At 40.6% G+C, this 14,212-nt stretch overlaps 1 protein-coding gene across 7 annotated transcripts in view; it reads right to left on the reverse strand.

Annotated features, from left to right (window-relative positions):
• CELF2 (CUGBP Elav-like family member 2) overlaps window positions 1–14,212 on the reverse strand; it is a 599,463-nt gene that overhangs the window by 443,237 nt on the left and 142,014 nt on the right. The gene's annotated exons all lie outside the window — the stretch shown is intronic.

Genomic DNA, 14,212 nt, shown 5'->3' on the forward strand with positions numbered 1-14,212 from the left:
TACAAAATTGAGGCAATACTAGAGCTACATGATGAAATGAATAGCTAAAATGTCTCATCAGACTTGGATTTCAATTCACTCCAGTATCAAAGAGAAACTCTTGCATCATGAAAGTTGAACTTGGACAGGACTTTCTCAACTGAGGACTGTCAACTGCGAGAGCTTCAGGCAAGAACCCAGAAAAGATGAAACCCTAGACATGATGAAATAAGCCAAGAAGTACCAGGCCAAGATGCGAAAGGCCAAACTAGAACAAGCAGCGTACGCATTTTCTGGTGCAAACCTATCTCCTGGGCTGGTGTCATGCAGCAAATTTCCATAGTGAATGTCAGGGGAAGGATGGCACTTGGGGTGGACAATCAAAAGAGAAGCTAGGCATGTAAAGAAGTCACTCCAGAGAAGCTCTTTCTTCCTTTTTCTCTTGAGAAACTTCCAGAATGAATTAGAAGCCATGTGAACATTATATTTATTTTTACATCAACATCATTTGTCCTGAAGGACCCTTTACTGAATTTGCTTCTTGCCTAATGTGACAAGAAATGTCACTATGCTGTGAAAAGACAGCTGCAAAACCCAGTGGTATGTAGAAAGTTGCTCCAGCCTACCCTGTGTCTGAACAGCACCCAAGGTGCTTTATTAGTGAAAGCTCAGGACTCCAACCTCTGCTCAGAGCTCACCCTCAACCTCCATCCTCAAGCCCTCATCTCAGACTCAGTACTGAACAACTCATATTCTCACCCAGCTCTTCCCCCTGATTTCCTTGGTTCTGTCAGTTCCTCTCCCAAATTGGAAGCTTGAGTGCATGTGGACTGCTGCCTCCTCCATAGCCTGAGTTTAAGTGCAAGGTGTCTGGCATGTAACAAATCTTCCCAGGCAGACAAATCAATTAATTCACAAGCTTTTATTGGGATTCCGCTCCCAGGCGAGGTTCATTGGTCCCAACAGAGCAACAGAGTGGGGTCCTGGGAAGTTGCGCGTCAGAAATTGGGAGGGCTCCTTTTATAGATACAGGGTGTGGGGGTTAAAGGTCGAGGCAGGTCTGATCCTCATTGGTTGACCTTTTGGCACCCGCGGGGACCTTGACAAGGACTTTTCTTCCCCGGAAGTACAGGTAGGGACTCTCCATCCTCAGAAGTATAGGCCTTCCCTCCTTGCGGATCCCAAAGCTGCCATTAAGTACTGATTTGTTTTTCCTGATATTTTCTGTAATCAATGATTGATTTTTTTTGTTTCTACAATGGCATAGTTCCTGCCTCCATTACCCTCACCAGAACCATTTACTAATTAGTTCAGTGACACTTATGTGAGTACCTACTGTGTGTTGTAGTCACTTTGATAATGCTCAGAACAGACAGATGAGCAGAATGGATTTGGTTCCAGTCCTAAGAGAGTTTGCAGGCTGGTGGCTGTTTCCATCATGATGCACGGTGCAGGACACCGCCAGGTTAACCCTGCCCACACACCCTTTGAAGCACAACTTTATCAGGCTCCAATAGCACCCACGGCCTACTGAAAACCAAACAGAGAAAGCCAAAGCAAAACTCTTCGATCATCCTAAAGCTTTGCAATCTGGCATCTACCTGCTTTTCTAAGCTCATTTTTAATTATTTCAACAAACCATATGGGTGAAACCAGCTGGCTGAACCTCCATATCAGGACACTACCTTGCTCTTTGTTTTGCAACTGTCTTTTCTTTTCCCAGTAGATATAATCCAGTGTGATGTTTTTCTAACAGCCACATAAAAATGCTCTTTCTCCCCAGCACCTATATATCAGGTTAATTTAAATGGTGCTTAATGTAATTAATACAATATTTTTTTCTTATGTGACAGATTTTATGGTAAGGAAGAATGTGCTTTCTCCTACTATATAATTCAATTTTCTACTTTTAGAATATATTGGGGGCTGATGCTGTGGTGTAGCAGGTAAAGCTGCTGCCTGCAGTGCTGGGATCCCATATGGGCACTGGTTCGAGTCCTCACTGCTCCACTTCTGATCCAGCTCTCTGCTGTGGCCTGGGAAAGCAGTATAGGATGGCCCAAGTCCTTGGGCCCCTGCACCTTTGTGGGAGAACTGGAAGAAGCTCCTGGCTTTGGATTGGCCCAGCTCCGGCACTGCGGCCATCTGGGGACTGAACCAGCGGATGGAAGACCTCTCTCTCTCTTTGTCTCTCCTCTCTCTGTGTAGTTTTTACTTTCAAACAAATAAATAAATCTTAAGAAAAAGGGAATGTGTTGGTTTATTTATATGTATATTTATTTATGTTTATAATCTATACTATATATTTATAACATTTATATTATATTGCAATATTTATATTTATCAAATATTTTATGTGTATATATTAATTATATTTAATTGATTTTTCTTTTTAAACTGATACCACAAAACTGTATATATTTACAGTGTAAAACAGGTTGTTTTGATAAACACGCACATGCAGATATGCTGTGGAATGTTGAAATCAAGTTAATTAACATGTCCATCACCTCATATATACTTTTTGTGATGAGAATGTCTGAGATCTACTCAGAAGTATCCCAGAGGATAGGACTGTGGCACAACTGGTTAAACTGCTGTTTAGGACACTTGCACTCCATATCACAGTGTCTGGAATGGAGTCCAACCTCCGCTTCTTCTTCTTCTTTTTTTTTTTTTTTTGACAGGCAGAGTTAGACAGAGAGAGAGAGAGACACACACACACAGAGAGAAAGGTCTTCCTTTTTCTGTTGGTTCACCCCCCAAATGGCCGAAGCCAGGAACCAGGTGTTTCCTTCTGGTCTCCCACGTGGGCACAGGGCCCAAGCACCTGGGCCATCCTCCACTGTCTTCCCTGGCCACAGCAGAAAGCTGGACTGGAAGAGGAGCAACCAGGGCAGAATCCGGTGCCCTGACTGGGACTAGAACCAGGGGTGCTGGCGCCAAAGGCTGAGGACTAGCCAAGTGAGCCGCAGTGCTGGCCCAGCCTCCACTTCTGATCTAGCTTCCTGCTAAGGCTCTTGGAGGCAGCAGGGATCACTCAAGTGCTGGGTTCCTGCCACTTGTGTGGAAGACCTGGATGGAGTTCTTGGCTCCTGCCTGTGACTACTGTGGGCATTTGCGGGGTAAACCAGTGGAAGGAAGATATCTCTCTTTTTCTGTTGCTTCTTTGTCACTCTGCTTTTCAGAGAAGAAAAAAATAAGACTAATACAAAGAAATATTCAAGTATAAAATACATTGTCATTAACTATAGTCAGCATGTTGTACAAAAGACCTGATGCTTTTCCCCCTGTCCAACTGAAACTCTCTCTCTTTTTTAAGATTTATATATTTATTTGAAAGTCAAAGTTACATAGAGAGAGGAGAGAGAGGTCTTCCATCTGCTGGTTCACTCCCCAATTGGCTGCAATGGCTGGAGCTGACATGGGCCATCTTCTACTGCTTTCACAGGCCATAGCAGAGAGCTGGATGGGAAGTGAAGCAACCAGGACTCCAAGCGGAACCCAGGCGGCAGTTTACCAGCTACACCACAGCAATGGCTGTCAAACTGTGTCTTTTGACCAACATCTATCTCCCTATGGTTGGCTGCTCCCACACGTTGGTCCCTGGGATACCCTTGTACTCTCTGTTTCTATGAATTTGGTGTTTTTGGTGGACTCTTTTAGTGTTTAAAGGCTAGGATCATTTTATCTTGTATCCTCTGTAGGACCTCATATATTTCCTTGCTCTTATGAGTGCTCAGTGATGAAACTGGTAATACTGATTTAACAGACTACTATGGCTAATTCCAATATACTCATTTCAGTGTTCCATGATTTATATCCCTACACACTTTTGTTATTAATTTGTTTTTTTTTAAATGGCAGACATAAATAAAAACCCATTTCATTGAAAACCCAATTTAGGCATGATTTTCCTTTATTGTGGAGAGGGGGCTTTGCTGCTCTATAGTGGATAAGAAGCTACCAGGTGTTGCTATTGTAGATGCTAGCCTGAGTTCTACAAGCCTAGGGCAGATGGAAGATCAAGGGATAGATTGTGCCAGTAAAGTAGAATTTCTACCTATTTCTTGAACAATTCTGTCCCCAATTATGGTTTCTCTTTAGAATGCTCTACGTAGGGAATGGCGTGCTGTGAGTATAGTAGGTTAAGCTGCTGCCTGCAGTGCTGGCATCCCATATGGGCACCGGTGTGATTCCTGGCTGCTCCACTTCTGATCCAGCTGTCTAATAATGTGCCTGGGAAAACAGGGAAGACAGTCTAAGTCCTTGGGCTCCTGCACCCACATGGGAGACCCAGAAGAAGCTCCTGGCTCCTGGTTTTAGCCTGGCTTAGCCCTGGCCCTTGTGGCCATTTGGGGAGTGAGCTAGTGGATGGAAGTTCCCTCTCTCTCTGCCTCTCACTCTCTCTTTCAAATAAAATAAATAAATCTTTTTTTTTTTTAAAGAAAGCTTTATATAGGTAGGTATTACTCCTTAAAGGTACACTCCACAAAACACGACAAATAGAGGGTAAAGGATAAACAGTCAGATAAATGGTGAATTGATTTTCAGGGTTGTCTTGTGTCACTGCCTCAGCTTGGTTTATATAGTGTTTGGTGAGTTTAATGCTGCTTATTTGAAAAATGAAACAACACAGGATGCTTGAGTGGTTTGGGCCCAAAAGGAAATCTGTATATTTGCCAGAAAGAAAGAAAAGGACAATACATAATAGAACCATCGACAAAACCTAACCTGAAAAGAAACCCTTACAAGGTTTAAAATGGTCTAAGTCTAAATTAGAATAAATTTTACTAATTTATATGCTCTTGGTAACTTGGCAATTCTAAACATCAATGGAAGCAAATGTTTAAGAAGGCATAAAAACACAAAGCAACCCCAAAGGGGAAGAGAAATTTTCCCGCCCATTCTGTTGTCACAGCTCGGTGGACAGCAAAATCTGAAACCCTTCAGGGGAGAAAGTAAGGCTTTTCACCTAGCACAAGGATGGATTATACTACAGGATGTTATTAAGTAAGTATAAGGAAATTACATTAAACATGGGATTTTATCTTGGTTGTGTCCCTTTAAATACAAAAGAAAATGAATAACAAAAGGTTATCAAACAATATTATTTACCCCAGTGGCTCTTGGGATGCTCAAGCCAGGAATTCTATTTCTCATTTGCTCTTCTTCCAGAAGGCTCCATGTGTATGTATGCGTGTGTGTGTGTGTGTGTTTTCCCTTTACTCCTCTCAAGAAGTACCATTTTTACATAGCAAATAAGGAATCCTAATTGTAAAATTATATCTTACACTGAAACCATTTTCTATCCCTTTGCTCTGTAAACTCTGACGATATGAATGCTTCCACAAACAGAATGAATAAAGCCCCAATTCTCTACGGTGACAAATTCAGGAAATGGCAGGTTTTATCTTAAAGGAGTCCAACTGCTACACGAAAGCTCTCATGCGCAAATAATAGAAATCTCAAATTGGGATAAATGTGCTTTTAAGAATTTTTATTTTGATCATTTATTTCAGGTAGCATTTATGGATCTTGGAATATAGCCTTGAATTATGAAGCAGATAAGGAAAATCTAAGAGGAAAAAATTAGGGCAGGCCTTTATTAAATTTTAAAGTATGTCTTTGCTATACTCTTATAAAGAGCCAAATAGGGTATCAAAATCTCTGGAGATCACCAGTATAATTTCTTTATCATGTTCCATTTAAAATTTAATTATGCCGTCTACAACAAGAAGAATCTGAGCGGTCTAAATAGGTCACACACACTTTTAACAATATTATAAAGTTTTCCTTGTAAAGATCCTTCCTCTGATGGTCTGTTACACATCAGAACGCTATATCACAAAACAAGTGTAATTTAATTTAGTCACTGTGGACTCTTATACACAGCTATAAAGAATGAAATTTTTTGATTTAGGCAATTTGGAGAATTAATGAAAATCATGTTCCTGACAGAGCTGGCCATGATGGATGGGCAGTATTTGCATACACAAATGCTCCTCAACTTACGATGGAGTTATCATCACAGATTGGAAATATCGTAAGTCTAAGATGCATTGACTCTACCTCACCTACCAAACATCCTAGCTTTCAGCACAGTACACTGTTCCCACGTGTGGTCATGGGACTGAATGGGAGGTGTGCTCACTGCCAACACTCAGCATCGCTGGACAGGATTGTACTGCACAGTGGTAGCTCAACACAAGATCAAAATTCAGAATGTGAAGTATGGTTTCTACTGCATACATATTTCTTCTGCACCATCAATCCACATCTTAAGTTTTACCATTGTAAGTTGGGGATCACCTTTCTTTGGATGATCATTATTTTCATGTGTTATAGCAAGGTCAGGGGAATTATGTATGTAACGCTTGGGGTTTTTGTTTCAAATGATCAATAATCATTCTCAGTAAGGGAAAGATCTGGGCACTGAATAATTAAAATCTGAATTATAGGCTTATATGCCCAACGGCTTGCTACTCCCTCATTCTCCACTTCAAATTTCAACTAACATGCAATTTTAATTTCCCTATAATAAAACAACAAAGTAAACAGTTGTAAGCAGTCTACGTGTATCATTTCACTTATTTCTCAGAACAATGGGGCCTATTATTAACCCCTTTTACAGATGAAGAAAGTGAGACGCAGGGTGGTGAAGAAACTACACAAGGTCACATAACTAGTTAGTAGTTGAGTTGGGATTTGAATACAGGCTGGAGTTTGGCTCCAGAGTTTATACACTGATCCACTTCACTAGGCTGGCCACTTCTTACAACAAAGAATGTTATGTCCTCTCACCTATGGACACTACCTAAGTGTTGGCAAAAATCACTAGTATCAAACTATCTTTGAATGAATCATAATAACAACTACTAGGTATTGATTGATTGCTGTGCACCAGACATTGAGCTAATACTTTTCATGAATTATTTCTTCACAGCAACACTATGAGTATAATTTTTCAAATTTATAAATGAAAACAAATAGATATATTTAACTTGTTCATGTACACATGATTAACAAATGGCAGACACAGGATTCCAGCATATCTGAGCTCAGAGTCTGATACCTTAGCCTCTATGCTAACATATATTCACGGCAGTGGCTTTGTACAGTTTGGTAACAGTCGAGTTTAGGTTAATAACTTTCTAGCCAATTAAATGAATTTTTCTGAGTGCCAAAGACTATAAATCAGAGTGGAAAGGGTGACAAAAGCAGAAATCACATATCTGGTCTAGCACTGCTCCTTGGCAGATGGGTCCCTCAACTCTCTCCTCTCTCTGTCCCTTCTCAACTCAAACATTTATAAATTCATTCAAACATCTATTCACGCAGACAAACACTTGTGCAAATATTTATTCAGTACCTACTATGTTCCAGACACTGCTAAGCACTGGGGATAAATGATGAATAACAATGGGATCTTGATGTGCTTTCTACTTAGTGGAGAAGGTATAAAAGTCCTGCAATAAATTGCATTATCAAGTGATACAAATGCTAGGATAAGAGTAAGCATTAAGGTTATGGGAACCTAACAGAAGGAGCATTAAACTCCTCAGGTCAGGGAGGCATGCAACAAAGATGCCTCTATTAGTAAATACTAAATATTTTTGGCTTCTTGGGCTTTGTCTCTGCCACAACTACTTAGTTCTGATGCTTTTGTGCCAAACTAGGTAGGCATAGATAATATGCAACAGATGGGTATGGTTATATTCCAATAAATATTTATTTGCAATGTAGGCCAGGCTCTGGCTTTGGTCTACAGACTGCAGCTTGCCAACCCTGGTCTACAAGAATGAGGTGTAGTGTAGCAGGGAAGATGAGCAGGGAGATGACAGGGGACTTCCTAGGAGAAAACAGAAATGAGACTGGTAGTCCAGACCTCAATTTCCTTATCTCTCAAATGGGCACTCCCAGTCATTCAACAAATTTGTGTTGAATACCAGCCCTGTTCTGGGTTTTGCAAATTGAGGAATAAATCAGATAGGCAAAGGAGACACTATGCCAGAATACAGAACAGAAAAGATCATAAACAAATGGACAAAGAAATGAACGTGTAATGACAAGTGCTGTGAAGACAATACTATATGGTGAAAGGACAGTAAATGTGCTGTAAGAGGGAGCTACTTAGAATAGCCCAAAGGAGGGCTATCTGAGGAAGAGGAAAGAAAAGCCAGTGTGCCAGAAACAAGAGGAAATTAGAGGGGAAGCAGGAAGCAGTGTGGTTGTAGAGGCAGACTTAAGCTGCCCTTGGAAACCAATGTACACTGTTTTGATTTATTCTCAGCAATAGGAAATTGCAGCATAGTTTTAAGCAAAAAACAACATGGTTTGATTGATGACCTTTCAAAGTCACTTAGGTTGATCTATAGGGGACAAACTGTAGAAGAGGAAATGGACAGACTGGTTCTAGGACCATTCTAATACTAAAGGTGGGAATGTATGGAGATTTTGAAACAGACAGAAAGAGTGGTCAAATTAAAGATAAATTTTGGAGGTTGAGCCACCAGGCTTTGCTGACTCATGCTTGCTTAGTGTGGGAAAAAAGAAAATGTAGCTGGGTTCATGGTGGCAAAGCAGGTGGAGGTAGGACTCAAGCGTACTTTTTTTGACTATGCCAATATTAAGATTCTGTGTTCAAGTAGAGACACCAAATTGGCAGCTGGATATTCAGACTGGAATTCTGAGGGAGACATTTGGGCTGGAGATATAAAATGGAAACTACTTGTCCAAAGATGAATTTTAAAACCGAGGGACTAGCCAGCGCCGCGGCTCACTAGGCTAATCCTCTGCCTGCGGCACCAGCACACCGGGTTCTAGTCCCGGTCGCGGCGCCAGAATCTGTCCTGTTTGCCCGTCTTCCAGGCCATCTCTCTGCTGTGGCCCAGGAAGGCAGTGGAGGATGGCCCAAGTGCTTGGGCCCTGCACCCGCATGGGAGACCATGAAAAGTACCTGGCTCCTGGCTTCAGATCAGAGCAGGCGCTGGCCGCAGTGCGCCGGCCACAGCGGCCATTGGGGGGTGAACCAACGGAAAAGGAAGACCTTTCTCTCTGTCTCTCTCCTCTCACTATCCACTCTGCCTGTCAAAAAAAAAAAAAAAAAAAAAAAAAAAAAAAAAAAAAACACCGAGGGACTGGATGAAATCTCTACATCCTCCCCATAGATGAATAGAGCAACGTCCACGGAAATCTCTGAGGTACCTTAGCTTATGGAAGTCAATCCAGCAAGGGAGGAAGAGAAAGAAAGATTGAGAAAGAATGGCCACAAAGAGAGGTGCTTGGTGTCCCTGAAAACGAGACAGCACTTCCTGGAGGAAGCTGTCTCTATGATGAATGCAGCCAAGAGGCCAAATAAGATAACAGATAAATGGCCATTGCATTTAGCTGGTTGGAAGCTGCTGCTGACTTTGACCAGATCAGTTCAATGGCACGAAAGGGTTAGAATGGAGAAAGTAAAGGAACAAGAGCACCAACTATCATTGGTGGACACGATTTTTTGAGTATTGACCAGTCATTTCTCCTCTACTCTAACACCTACCTTCCTCCCTACTGGCTGAATTTGCCTACCACTATAACAGATAAAAATACTAGAATCCCAATTTCCCTTCCCTAAGGGTTTAGGAATGGGCAAGAATTCCTCCCTAAAATAGAGACACACTATAAGACATTGGATGCAGTCATGTCTCCTTGTGATGGTTAGAGCTGCTGCAGCCACATTGTGAACATGAAGGGCATCTTCCCAGCATGCTGACTATGGCAGAGGACATACCAGGGCACTTGACTTAGCACATTTTGTCATAAATTTGTTTCTTACTTACAGTTTTGGTGGCCGGAGAAGCTCAAGATCAAGGCACTGACATCTAGTGTAGGCCCTTTCATCATATCCTTACATGGGGGAAGGTAGAATGGTGAGGGAGGACAAACATCAAGTCCTCACCTGGCTGAAGAGTGAAAAAGACAGCGAATTCCTTCCCACAAGCCCTATTTATAGCCGTGTTAATCTTTTCATGAAAGCAGAGCCCTCATGGCTTCCCAGGAGGCCCCACCCCCCAGTAGTTGCATTGGGGATTAAGTTTCCAATTCATAAACTTTGGAGGACACATTTGAACCATAGTGGCAGTATATTAACCCTGAGAATCCTTCAGTCTCTTGAACTAGAACTACAAAATCAATCTGCATTTTCCAGTCTGATGTGAGTACAGTGCCTTTTAAATAGATCCAACCCAAGAAAAACAATAAAGGGCACTACTTTTAGAGGCAGGTTGGTGCAGGGAAGAATTCAAAGACTACAAGTGGGAGATGCATCATGAATGTTAGGAGGTAGAGGTTAGGGTGGGAAGGAAAAGATAGAATACATCTTACCCACCATAGTTGTGCCCTCAGAGTTAGGGTGCAGTGTGATGGTTTGATACTGGAAGTAGGAAATTGGGCCTTGAAAATATGGAGACCGGTGATTTAGGCTGGTGAGCTTGGTTTTCATTGTGAGAGTGAATCTGAGAGAAAAGAGTTATGGGAATTGCAAATCTGGGGTACCATGAACTATCTATGGCCACACGCACAAACCTGGCCCCTCCACTCCCTCCTGCTCTGAAAGCTAGCCTCCTATCAGAAGCAGCCCATTTCACTTCTGGAATCCCTTGAGATTCATAGATTGTTTTTCTACTACTGTTATGGCATTCAACACTTGCCCTCAGCCCTAGGATTATCTTTACTTTCCTTGTTAGACTACTTAAGACAAGAGATGGTTTCTATCTAGTTCCTTCTAGGTGACCCCCACTCTTGGCATATACCCAGTGGTTAACATACTTTTGTTGAATTAATGAATAAACAACTACTTACCGATACTGAAAAGCACCAGAGACACAGGCTGCAGGGGCAGTTGGGGAAAATTGCTGTTTCTTGGGGATACCCAGCTGCTCTGGATTACCTAGTAAGAAGTTGACCTCAGGGTACCAACATATTGATCTTCTAATTTCTACAGGTTTTTCAGAAGGCAGCATTTTGTATTGAGGGCCATGAGAAATACACAGTTCCGTTACCTACCAAAGCCTTCTACAGGGAACTGAAGATGTAACTTTAAACCCCTCTAGAGCCACAAGCAGTGAATTGAGCTGCCAGAGCTTATCTTAATTCTCTTCGCCTCCACCTTTCCCCCTTTTTGCTACCTGGCCAGTCACATCCACGACTGATGCATGAAATACGGTCAGTTAGAAAGGTCGATCTTGCCCTTCTGCTAAGTGGAATCTGGTTAGTTAAAATTTCAGCTAATGAAGATCCACAATTTAATACCAAAATTCTATATATGAAACTGCAGTATAAGGACTTTTATCTCTGATAGCCACACAAATCAAGGAATTCTATCTTCATGGTACAGAATCTCCAAATAATAACCCTGTGGTGTATACTGGCGTTCTGGGAATTAGGGATTCTGTTGCTTACGCTGAATACCACGTGCCTTAACTCCCTTAGAGGAGGTCTAGGGAGAGGAAAGATTAAGAGATTGTATTATAAGAGAAAAGCCTAAGTTTTTCTTTCAAAACTTTAACCTTTGGCCCTTGCCTCAATTGGTTTACAATAAAATTGAGTACAAGATGCCATCTGATTTATGTAAATTATTTTAAGCTTCATTTACTGATACTTCATGTTTCTCAAAGAGCATCCCAACGTTCGAGTGTTGTGTTTTAAGAACCAGCTTGTGAATATCTTTGGCAGTACTTAAGATACTTCTACTAAAATCTATTAAATCCCTTTATTCCAAACTGTTTAGTTTAGGCTGAATACCAGTGGGCTATCATCACAAGAAATTAAAATTCTGTCTCTTTTTCACAAACATCAGCTACTAGTGCCTGATTAGAGGTTTTAACTGTTGATACACATTTGTTTATACTTTTTATTGCTATCTAAAATGAAGTTTTATCTCTGTATAGGCAACATTTATATTAAAATACAATCTTATAATAATTAACTAACTCCATTACATTTGACTAGGGGTCTCACCATGTTTCAGTTAAAATACATCTACCTAAACTAAACATCCTTCACCATAAAAAACAAATCTTAAAAACATGCTAGTAATGGGGAGAAAATTGCTCAGATTGCTTAACTGTCCTTTGTTATAAGCAAAATAATAAAAAAAGCAAGGAGTCATATACAAGATTGAAAATGATTATTTTCACAGTTCAAGAAATGGAAATACACATTCATCCCATTTCAGGGACACTTCAAGACAAAAGAACACAGCCTGACTAGTACAAAGAGCCAGTTTAAATATTTGTTTAAATCCCCTCAAGATCATTAGTTTTTAATATTTATAATATAACTACAATGCTTAGTGCATTTTATTCATATAATCTAATTTTTTCTGGTGACATATGATTACCAGAGTTTAATTTCAGCAATGGCAAGAATTCAAAAACACGTTTAGGTTATCATTAGTAATGAAAAACAAACCTGGTGCTTGTTCAAGCACCATACGCACATATATCATTTCAAATTCAAGCATTTTCGACTACCAAGACACAATCCACTGCTACATGATTTGCACATTTTCACAGAATATTATCAACCAGTGACCAGCTTCTTTAAATTAATGCCATAGAAGGCAATTAAACTTGAAATACTTCACCCCTGTGCAACAGTTGTAAATGGCCTTTTGGAAAATTTCAACAGTCAAGGCCAATGAAAACGAAACCATAAAACTGTTACAAAATGCCACCGTCTTCCTTCTTAGCCACATATCACTAGGCAGCAGTTGCGCCTGAACTGGGATTTTTTTTTTGTCATATTCTCCAATATGTCATAGAATAAGCACATTTTTATGGCTAAAAGGATAAAAAACTCAAAGTGTCATGTTCCACTAATCATCAGCCAACAAACAAAATGACCACAGGTGCCTTGTTCTAAATAGCACCAAGGTATTTCAGGGCTCATTTACACTTCCCCAGTGACAGGCTGAAGAAATCCAAAAACAGGTTGAAAGCTGAACAACTGATGGAATTCTACAGGATCGGACCAGAAAAAAAAAAAAAAAAAAAAAAACAGCAAAAGAAATACCCGGGACTCCAAGAGAAGGATTCATTATCACATAAGTACATTATTTGATATTAGTGTGAGGAAAGGAAATGCTTGTCAATAACCATGTTCCAAAATGCACCCTAAGAAAGCCACAAGAATACCTGAAGCTACAAGGGAAGCAGAACTGAGAAATAACGGACATTGTTTCTCACACCCTGATTGCCATGCTCAGCAATGGCTGTGAGTTGCACTTGGAATGACTGTTGGGCGTGTTGTTTATTTTTCAACACGCTTCAACATTAGAACAACAAAAATTCATAGAAAAAATAAGTAGGTTCATTACCAAAATACCACCCATCAAACTCAAGAAGACAGCGAAGTCTCCCTCGAGTAATAAAGCAGCCACAACAGATCATTGCTGGGGAATATGTGAGTTGCTGCTTGGTATGCACAATGGGGCACTACTTAATAGAATTCAGGATGCCGCTCAAATTTCTCTGACATCTGAGTAATTTTCATCTGCATGATTGCAGCATGATGTGGGTCTCCTCTGACAATATAGAGGTGGTCTGCTCCTTGTTCGGTCTATCAAAGTTTGGAAGTCATTCCTCATTCCATTATTTCAGGATTAACTTCTTCACCACAAACAGAGGCAGATACACAACTCTCTCTCTCCCTGCAAATGATGGGATGCTCAGGTCTTCACGGTGGACTTTTTCCAGAGTGAAAGCACAATGACAAACAGATCCAGCAGGGATACATAAACCAGAACGTATGTGAGGGTTTAACCCTGTAAAGGGCACATGGTTGAAATATTTCATTGGGACATTGTCCAAAGAATGAAGACATACAGCAATTTAAATATTTGGATCACAGTAAACAGTTTTTTGGCAATATTAATCATGATCCTATAAGCAAAGATTTTCTTTACATAAAAAAAGCAACCAAATGTGCTTTCCTTCTGTAACAGATGGTGACGATCTGTACTTTCCTCCATTCCCTAGCACTGTGCATGATCACATTCTGTTCCCTCTTTTTCCTGTTCTTGAGATTCTCTTGATTTTAATTTCCAACAGTTCTTGGGTAACACCCTAAGACATAATTATTCATTTCTAAATGGTTACTGAGCACCCTCAAAGCAAAGGCACAATTCTAAGTGTAAGGTTAGATTCTGGATATGCATGGACCAATAAACACATTGAAAGCATGGCTA

The sequence above is a fragment of the Lepus europaeus genome, chromosome 14 (genome assembly GCF_033115175.1).
Source record: "Lepus europaeus isolate LE1 chromosome 14, mLepTim1.pri, whole genome shotgun sequence".
Lineage (NCBI taxonomy): Eukaryota > Metazoa > Chordata > Mammalia > Lagomorpha > Leporidae > Lepus > Lepus europaeus.